This window comes from Tenrec ecaudatus, chromosome X (assembly GCF_050624435.1).
Source record: "Tenrec ecaudatus isolate mTenEca1 chromosome X, mTenEca1.hap1, whole genome shotgun sequence".
NCBI classification, from domain to species: Eukaryota; Metazoa; Chordata; class Mammalia; order Afrosoricida; family Tenrecidae; genus Tenrec; species Tenrec ecaudatus.
The window spans coordinates 80,897,189-80,907,869 of record NC_134548.1 but is presented as its reverse complement, the minus strand read 5'-3'; the positions used below and the strand labels follow the sequence as shown (position 1 = coordinate 80,907,869).

At 43.3% G+C, this 10,681-nt stretch overlaps 1 non-coding gene across 1 annotated transcript; it reads right to left on the bottom strand.

The window, feature by feature from the left end:
- Window positions 1-10,359: 10,359 nt before the first annotated feature.
- LOC142435326 (small nucleolar RNA SNORA69) lies at window positions 10,360-10,490 on the bottom strand. The gene has a single exon (XR_012781402.1). It is a non-coding gene; the product is annotated as a small nucleolar RNA SNORA69 (small nucleolar RNA).
- Window positions 10,491-10,681: the final 191 nt, after the last annotated feature.

The window sequence follows — 10,681 nt, the reverse complement described above, 5'->3', positions numbered from 1 at the left end:
TTCTTTCTACTTGAGTCCTTGATATTGGCTCCTCAATTTCCCCCTCCTTCCCCCACCCTCCCTCCTTCATAACCCTTGGTAATTTATAAATTATTATTTTTTCACGTCTTACACAGACTGCTGTCTCCCTTCATCCACTTTTCTGTTGTCTGTCCCTCCTGGGAGGGGGTTATATGTAGATCATTGTGATCAGTTCCCCCTTTTCCCCCACCTTCCCCTTCTCCTCCTGGTATTGCTACTCTCATTATTGGTCTTGAGGGGCTTATCTGTCCTGGATTCCCTGTGTTTCTAGCTCTTCTCTGTACCAGTGTACATGCTCTGGTTTAGCCGGATTTGTAAGGTAGAATTGGGGTTATTATAGTGGGGGGTGGGAGAGAGGAAGCATTAAAGAACTAGGGGAAAGCTGTATGTTTCATTAGTGCTTTGCTGTACCCTGACTGGGTCATCTCTTCCTCGTGACCCTTCTGTAAGGGGATATCCAATTGTCTACAGATGGGCTTTGGGTCTCCACTCCGCACTCCCCCTCATTCACATTGATATGATTTTTTGTTCTGGGTCTTTGATGCCTGATACCTGATCCCATCGACACCTCATGATCACAGGCTGGTGTGCTTCTTCCATGTGGACATTGTTGCTTCTCAGCTAGATGACTGCTTGATTATCTTCAAGATTTTAAGACCCCAGATGCTATATCTTATGATAGCTAGGCACCATCAGCTTTCTTCACCACATTTGCTTATGCACCCATTTGGTCTTTAGCAATCCTGTCAGGAAGGTGAGCATCATGGAATGACAGGCTATTAGAACAAATTGTTCCTGCATTGTGGGAGTACTTGAGACTCCCTGCTTTCATGGGTTCCCACATTTGCCCCTGGTACAATGCCTGAGGGTTGGTTCTTCAAATAAATGAACTTCTGTGGGGATTTAAGGGGAACATTCTGAGCAGAATAGCTGTGGGAGGATGGGGAAATAGATCTATGTGCCTATATTTATAGGTTTAGTATTAAGGTAGCAGAAGGACATTGGGCCTCCACTCAAGTACTCTGTCGATGCAAGAATACTTTCTTCTGTTAAATTGGCATTCTATGATGCTCAATTTCCTGACACAACCGCTGAAGACAAAGCGGGTGAATAAGCAAATGTGGTGAAGAAAGCTGATGGTGCCTGGCTATCAAAAGATATAGCCTCTGGGGTCTTAAAGGCTTGAAGGTAAATAAGCGGCCATCTAGCTCCAAAGCAACAGAGCCCACATGGAAGAAGCACACCAACCCATGCAATCATGAGGTGTCAAAGGGATCAGGTATCAGGCATCATCAGAACCAAAATTCTTACCATAGTGAATGAGAGGGGGGGATGCGGAGTGGAGACCCAAAGTCCATTTGTAGGCCACTGGATACCCCCTTACAGAAAGGTCTTAGGGAGGAGACGAGCCACAACTTTCCTAGTTCCTAAATGCTCCCTCCCCCTCAACTATCATGATCCCAAATCCACCTTGCAAGTCTGGCTAGACTAGAGGATATACTTTGGTACAGATAGGAACAGGAAACACAGGGAATCCAGGACGGATAATCCCTTCAGGACCAGTGGTGTGAGTGGCGATACTGGGGGAGTAGAGGGAGGGTGGGTTGGGAAGGGGGAACCTATTACAAGGATCTACATGTGACCTCTTCCCTGGGGGACGGACAACAGAAAAGTGGGTGAAGGGAGACATCAGACAGGTCAAGATATGACAAAATAATAATTTATAAATTATCAAGGGCTCATGAGTGAGGTGGGAGCGGGGAGGGAGGGGAAAAATGAGGACCTAATGCCAGGGGCTTAAGTGAAGAGCAAATGTTTTGTGAATAACGAGGGAAATGACTGTACAAATGTGCTTTACACAATTGGTGTATGTATGGATTGTGATAAGAGTTGTATAAGTCTCTAATAAAATGATTGAAAAAAGAAGTGAGAAACGTCTTGTCAATCTTTCTGCAGATCTGTCTGACTTCTTGGATCAGCCCTATTCATCTGAATTTTCTCTTACCCTCTGACTAGGAGGCCTTAGAAAAGTCTTCAACTGTCACCACTTTAAATTTTCCCGTGTGTATTTTTATAGCTCTTTGAGAATTTTGTTAAAAGATTTTTCTAGGTTTCTTCCAGACGATCTCTTTATATATATATTAAAAAAATTCCCTTGCGTACATCTTGACCTTATTGCGTGACCCATTCCTACCACCTAGGCATAGTGTGTGTCAAAGGGAGAAAAACATGTTTTTGCCTGGAGAGAGCAAACATCCTTCATATTAAAAGAAGTATGACAGTATATCATTTTTCTCAGCCTGCCTACCTGCTTCATCGAAGGGAGAGAATCACCTCCCAGCAGTCTCAGCAACCATTCACCAGGGAACTGAAAGTTGATGGCCTCATCCTGGTCTCATTGAATCTGCTATGTACTTGCTGCATATCCTCACATAAGGCAATTAATCTTTGGTTCTTGCAATTGGTAAACAGTAACATCTTGCTGATTATAGGGATCATTGGTCAGGAAAGAACCTGGCATAAAGTGGGTGTTCAAAAGGCATTAGTTCCAGCAAAAGGGGTGCTGGGAAAACTTGACTCTGGGAGCAGTGGGGCTGAGCTGTGAGAGAACTCTCCGTTTGGGTACTTACCTTGCCCTTAGTGTACCCTGGGGCTATGTATCTACCCATGCTTTCAGAGGTTAAAGTTATCCAGTGTCCCTCCCACTGTATTGTCCTCTCCCTACTCTTCTCGAACAGAGCATCCCACGAGAGCCCCTGGACTCTTTCAACTCGGAGCAGATGGTGGGGAAGCCAAGTCTCTGGGACATAGAGTTCCTGACTCAGATCTGGGCAGGTGGCCAGGGCCTTCAAAGGGCTGAAGAAAAACTGAACTCCCCTTCTCCCCCAAGAAGAATTAGCAATTTTACTGTTTCTTTTAGTACCAGATAGGAAGATATTAAGATTAGGTGTTCCCTGGGAGTGTCTTTTTGGTGTGGCTCCCGATTCCAGCTCTTGGGAGAGGTGTCAAAATCATACGGAGAGGGCTCTCTCCTGCTGCAAGAATAGAGTAGGAATGCTAAGGAGGAGTTAATGGGAACTACCCAGAAATTTCTAAACCTGGTGAAGAAGTAGGTACAGGGCATCTAGAGAAGTCCACACACCTTGGGTATTCGTTGGAGGACCTCCATCCCACTGCCAAGCATGTATGGCTTTGTTCCAACACAATAACGAGAAAGGGAATAGAAGAGGGAGTCAGGTGACTGGGTGTAACTCAAATGCCTCTGTGTTCCTTCCACATCCACCTTGAGACTGATATAAGAAGAAGACAGGGGTAAGGAATGCTGGCCAGAACAGTGTCTGGGATGGGCATACTCGCTCCTCCTACCTTCCCTGTTCCCTGGCCCCCATTACGGTTTTGGCTGTATCAATACTATCCAAGACTTCATTCTGGCTCTAACGCAGTGACTGTTATTTCCCTTTAAAAGCACACCCAAACAAAACTCCAACCAACTGCCATTGACTTGATTTTGACACATGGTAAGTAACCCTATCTAGGGTTTCTGAGGCTTTGTAATCTGTATGGGAAACAGACCTTTCTCCTAAGGAGCAGCTGCTGGGTTTGAACCGCTGACCTTGTCATTAGAATCCCACGCCTTTTTAGGATTATCAGTAAACTGACAAATCTATCCATCCAAGAAATATTTTCTGATCAGCAAAGATGTGCTAAGCTCTATGAAGATGTAACTGAGAAAACCAGGTATGTCCTTCACAAAACTCACATGGTCATGGGGGAACCTGGCCAGGTTATGCAGTCTCATTCCATGAAATAAATCCAAGGATAAATGCAGGATGATCGCAGAGACTGGAGAGCCAAGTAAAGTTCCTGGTAGAGGAGAAAACGGAGTTGAGATCCAAAGAGTGGGTAAAAAATGTTGCTGGTATTGTGCGGTGATGTCAAATTGGTTCCAATACATTATAACACTATGAACGACAGCAACAAAGCGCTGCTCAGTCCTGTGTCATTCTCACGGTCAAAGTCTGTTTGAGCTCCTGGCTGCAGCCCGCGTCAATCTATCTCACCGAGGCTCTTCCTCGCTTCCACTGACCTTCTACCTTAGGAAGCATGCTGCCCTTTCCCAGGGACTGATCCCTCCCAGAGATATGCCCCAAAGAAGTCCACTGTGTTCTCTTCGCAGGAGCACCATGGCTATCCTTTCTCCAAGGCACGTCTTGGATGAGCGGGCTTAGCCCAGAGGATCCAAGAAGAAGGGGCAGGGTGGGGAGGGAAAGGAAAGACGATCTTTTGGTTTTGCAGTCCATGGCACACTCCATATTCTTCACCAAACCATGATTTGAACACATCAATTCTTGATAGTGAGGCAAGAAGGAAGGCAGGATCATCCAAGCAGTGGGGACAGCATGTGAGAAGGCCTGGAGACAAGATTTTCGGAACTGAAAGTGGTTTCGATTGAGAAAAGTGTATGTGTGCAGGCAGTGGGGAAGTGAGAGCTGAGGTCATTGAGCCTGTAAGGAGTCTGAGCACAAAGGGCCTTGTAGGGAAGTGGGAGGAGCTAGGACTTGGTCTTGGAGGCCACGAGAAGGCTTTGGAGGGTATGGTGAGGGTCTAATGATACGATTTGACCGGTGTGTTTGGAAGGGCCCTCACTGGTTTCTGAGGAGAGATCAGACATCGAGTGGCAGGTACAATAAAAGCAGGAAGACAAGTTTGGAGGCTTCTGCAGTGACCGAGGAATGAGATTATGGCAGCTTCACCCACCATGGTCACTGTGGGGATAACGAAGAGCGGGTGGAGTTTGGCTATGTATTGTGGAGGACGAGTCAGCAGGACTTACTGATGAGTTGGCTCCCCAGGTTCTGACAGTGGTAAGTGCTCTTTATGAAGATGGAGAAGAATGAAGGAGCGGGCCATAAGGGAAGGTGGGAGATGAGTTCAGTGCTATGTCGTGTTTGAGCTGCCAAGAGGACATGTCATATCGCCAATTAGTCATCTAGATCTGAAAATGGTAGGAGACGACGAGCTAGAGGTACGGCATTGTGAGGCATGGATGAGGTAACCGGAAGGGAGTGGAGAATGCCAGGTTGTGGGTGGCAGCACAGTCCTGCCAAAGGATTTTCCACCCTCTGGTGTTTGTGTCACCCCAAATCCTCGAAGGCCAGTTTAGGACAAAGACCGTGAGGATAATCCAAATTCTTAGTTTCCTCCTTTCTCCCCGAGTTCCAGTCACTCCCACAACATCTCAGGTTGACTTGATTCTTTTCCATTCAATTTATTAAGTAAGGCGGTCAGACCAGCCATTCATAAGAAATTTGGTTTCTGGCGCCCCCTACTGACAGAGCTGGAGATGACTTGTCTTTGAGGCAAAGAGCAGGAAAGCAATTTTCTCTCCCCCTCCTGGCCCGCCCGCCCCCCTCCCTGTTCCATCTGCCTCTTGCATCCCTTGGAATGGAGCCAGTGGTGATTCAGCTAGATCGCACTGGTTCAGCAGAACAGATACCTAATTTTTTGTTTAGTCCTGCGAGCCAGTTGTTCAAATGGTACGTGTTATCAGAGTTCTCTCTCTGAGATGGGCGGCTAGGCAATCGCCCAATGTGAAAATCACAAATTTACATCCCTTGCAAATAAGGCGCCTGGCTGGCGTCGTGATTACACGTTTGGCTGTGATCTGCATGGGCGTCACTGAGTCAGCATTGACTCAACGGCAGTGAGTGTATTCTTTTTTAATGTTCGCCTGCACAACTCTTTCTTGGAACATAATCTAATTTTGTGTGCTTCTTTTATTGTTCTTATTTAAGTATTAACTGTAGGAAATAGACCACCTTTTGGTCTGTCGCTGTTTTTATCCTTAAAACGGTCAAATAGAACAGCAAACCGGTTGTGCAATTATGTCAATCTCACCACTAGATAGAGCGCTCTCATCCAGAATGATGGCAACAAATGTACAAATGTGCTTGACACAATGGATATATGTGTGGATTGTGATAAGAGTTGTACCAGCCCCCAATAAAATGATTAAAAAACAAAACAAACAAGCAAAACACTCCTCTCAATCCCAGTTCTCTCTCTCTTCCTAAAGTCTGCACTGGCTCACTGCCCATCTACAATTATTAAACCTTTTGATCAAAGATTCTATTGAAGAATCTTATTCAAAGGGGAGAAACTGCAGAACAACAATTCTAAATTTTCATGGACTTTAGACTTTTTGGAGCTATAGAGGGTACACGAACCCATGAAATTATTGTCAACATAATTTTTAAACCTTAAACCAAAACATCCACTCAAGTCTTAACACAGAACAATAGTTTAACTTAGTAAAAAAATTTAAAAAGGTCTACCTTGAGCATTTTGCTCTTTTAAGAACTATTTATATGAGATCAAATTGCTAATGGCAACTTGAAAAGATTAGGTAGAAATTTAGGGGGCAATGGGTTTATGTTAATTAAGAGGAAAAACTCAGAAAATGAGGGTGAAAATGGCTTCACAATTCAAATACTGAGATTTAGCCACTGATTAAAAACAAAGCAAAACAAACTCACTGCCATCAAGCCAATTCCAACTCATAGGGATCCTATAGGACAGGATAAAACTGCACCTGTGGGTTCCTAAAACTGTGACTCTTTAAAAAATTTTAATTTTATTTTTTACTAATCCTTTTATAGGGCGCTAGTACAGATATCATAACAATACATAATTCAATTAGGTCAATAATAATTATACAGTTGCTACAGTTTCCAAACACTTTCTTTCTCTTTGAATTCCCGGAGCCCTTATTGTTATTATACATTATTATTATTATTCTGCTGTATCTTCCCTCATCTAATAAATTCATTCACTTACAATTCTGTTATTCGCTCCCCTCGAATGGGGTTATGCAATTTTCCTTGTTATCATTCCCTGTTCCCCCTGCCTCTATTCCTGTATCCTCAGGGAGTCATTACTCCCATTACTGTTTCTGAAGGGTTATCTATCTTGGCTTCCATGCATCAAATGATCTTTATTAAACAAATGAACCTTCACTGGTATAACAAGATTAATGAGGTTAATTAAAAACCATAATAGTAAGGGGAGGCAATAATAAAGAACTAGATGATAGTTGTATTTCATCAGTGCTATACCCTACCCTGGATTTATCATACCTTTTGTGTGGCCCTTCTATAAGGGATTGTCCAATTGTCTTACAGGTGGTTTAGGGGTCTCCATTGTCCATGCTCCTTCACATCCATTTGATTGCTTGTTTTTGACTTCTGATACCCATTCCTGTCAACATCTCATGATCACATAGGTTGATGTGCTTCTTCCATTGGGCTTTGCTGCTTCCCTGCTAGATGGCTGCTTGATTAACTAAGCCTTTAAGACCGCAGACACTATATCTTTTAATAGCCAGGCACCATCAGCTTTCTTCACTACATTTGCTTATGCACCCATTTTGTCTTCAGCGATCATATTGGGAAGTTGGGTATCCTACAGTGCCACATCATTAGGATAAACCATTCTTGTACTGAGGTAAGATTTAAGTAGAGACCCAAAGTCCACTTGCTTCCATGTTGTGTTTACATATCTATGTCTATACACCTATATTTATATATTTACATATATACATTTCTATTTATACTTAGATATATAATTTTTACTTTCTTCTTCTTCTTTCCTCCTGCTCTGCTATCATGTTTACCCACCATATAACTCACAGTAATTCCTCTTGAATGCATTTCAATTGATCAGTAATGACCAGGGATGCTACAGCCTCTTTACCTTCAATTTTAGAACCCTTGATATTTCCCTGTCCCTGTTGTTATTGGCTCACCACTCACCTCCCCGTCCACCCCCATCCATCACCCGATACTGTCTCCTTGGGATTGCTTATCCTGCCTATTTTGAGAGAGAGAAAGACCACACAAATAGTTCTAAGTCTTACTGGTATCCTGACCCAGAGTAGATGATGTGAGCAGGAACAGCCCAATCCCCTTTTGTTTCAGGGTTCCATATCCGGGGTCCCGCTTACCTATCAGCACATATATACCCTTTTAGTCCTCAGCATTCATGTCTGAAAGGAAGACTGTAACTCTTTATGGGAGTAGAAAGCCTTGTCTTTCTCCTACAAGGCAGTGGTTAATGTCCCTAAATTGTACATGTGGAAATTATTGAATTGGTGTATGTTTTGTTGTATACATTCCCACCCCAAAGAAGAATGGGAAGAATTCTAGACAGAAATGGCAGGAGGAACAGGGGCTAACAGGTATTCAGGAAGCACAAAATTATATTCTCCCTAACTAGTCTTTTAACTATTGATTCCAAACTCCTTTCTTCTTCCCCAGATTAATTCTTAATCTCTCTGCTTATAAAGACTTCTTTTGATCATTTATACCTATTTCCCAAACCACTGTTTTCCATTCTCTTTCCCCATGAGTAGCATTTTGTTGATACCCCACTGTCTTTTCATATGCAAGGAAGCCATGATCTGTCCTAGATAGAACACTGGGTTGGGAGGCAAGAGACTGAGGCTGAGTCTGGTTTCTGCCACTGATTCAAGGTGTGGCATTTTCACCCTCATTTTTTTCTTCTCCAGCCATAGTTTACGCCCTCGTCTGTGATGTCGAACTAGACTTTGTTCCGAGCACATTAACCTTGTTTCAGTGTTTCACAGACGTCGGGTGTCTTTGAGCGTGCTATTTCCTCGGCCTGAAATAGTCTCACCTTTCTTTTGTGTGTAGTGCACGGCTCCTTATTTTCCTCAGCTCAAATACCACTTCCTCAGAGAAACCTTTCCTGGCCCCTCCATGCTGAGGCAGGTACCTCGTCACACGTCCTCATAATTCCTTGCAGTGTTCCTTCTGAGCGTTCACCACAATTTGTCCTTTTCCATGTGTTTGTATGAGTATTATTTAAATTTTTAAAATTGTGATTTAGGTGAAGGCTTACATAGCAAACATGAGTTTTGCATTCAACAATTTATTCCGATTTTTATACCAACATATCCATTTCAATCCCCTCAATGCACTAGCTTCTCCCACTTCCCCCCAGCGTTCCGTGTTCCCATCCCTCCTCCTTTCCTAAACCTCTGAAATTTATCTTTGAGCAAATGCTGTACTTTCAATTTCATATGCTGATTTCCTTTGTAAACCACAGGATTGGGCTCAGTTCCAGATTAAGGGACTAAGGCGCACAGTCTGGGGGGTGGGTGGGGCACCACCTATCTTGTTCTAACCAACAGGACTGGTCTACTTTATGACTTTAAGTTGGGGGTCCACATTTTTCTCCCACTCTGCACGGGATCTTGCCACATGAACCCTTTCAGAGGAGTTGGTAGTGGGCGCCAGGCACCAGAGTTGTGGAGAGCTGTTCCCGGACTCCGTAAGTCCACGGACTACTTGTTTCCATGGGTCTTTTGATTTTCTTCACTCTTCTTTCCTCTAGATGGGGAGACATCAGTAGTTGCCATGATCCTATAAGCTCACAGTCAGTACTCATCAAAGCAGGATGTAAAACATTGTGCTTGTGAGCCTAGTCTTTGTCGTGTCAATCGACCCTGTGCCCCCCAGCTGATGCTCTGGAGCCCCAGGCTGAGTAACTCTTTCTTTGTGGGTGTTTGGCTGTGTCTAAGAAGTTTTCATAACTTTGCTCCCACAGTCACGGATATATTATAGCCTCTGACAAACCTCTCTATATTGGTGGATTTACTCCCACGCTCCCTCCCACACCTGCTCAGCCTGCAGGCCTGTCCAAGCTCCTCCTCGTAGATCACCACAATTTCAGGTTGTGTATAAACAGTATTTCCCCCTGTGGCCTTTTACTCTTGCAGGTCTCCCCCACTGCCTTCATCATTGTTGCCCCTAATCTCCCCTTTGTTGTATACTGTCTTCGTTCACCCAAGTTAACACTTGGCTACACTCTAGTCAATGACTTCCCCTCCATTCACAAACTGCAGAAACTGTGTGTGTAAGTTATTCGATCTTTCTGTTCCTCAGTTTCCTATTAATAAGACTGTTTGAGGATTAAATGCAATGGTGGGATTTAAGTAATTTAGCACCCGGTTCGCTACCCTAATGACTGTTTTAAGTATTAAAAAATGATATACTAAAAGGTAGCTTATTACTTCATGCAGTTAATATTTAAATAAGAACAAAATTATAAAAATTACAATAAAATCACACAAATTATATTATGTGGAATTTTCAAATATTCATGAAAAATTAAATATTAAATAATACCTTACAAAACCCAATAAGACTATTATGTAAGGTCTTTCCATATTGCTCCTTGATTGGTGGCCTCCCTTGCCATATTCTTTGCTTTTAACTGAACATCATTGGGTGTGTGATTGATTGATTTATTTTTCATGATTGTACGTGCTAACTGGTCATGATCTCACCTGAAGAGGCAAAAGCAGAGCCGGCCAACATGGCTTTTTCTCTCAGCAGGATAATGGCAGTTCTTCCACTAACTGAAGTACTGTAATTGCAGCCTGCTTTGTGTGATTTATCTCTAACCATCTTTTCTCCGTAGGAGTAGGATCCCACTTCTTCACAGATGGGGCAATTAAATAATAGTCATTGTGCTTGATATAGTAGAACCAGGTGACTTCTATTCTCTGAGCATATTATGCCCATCTTTGAAAAAACCCTTTCCACTTCACTGAACTTAGAGCAATTGTTCTGACAGG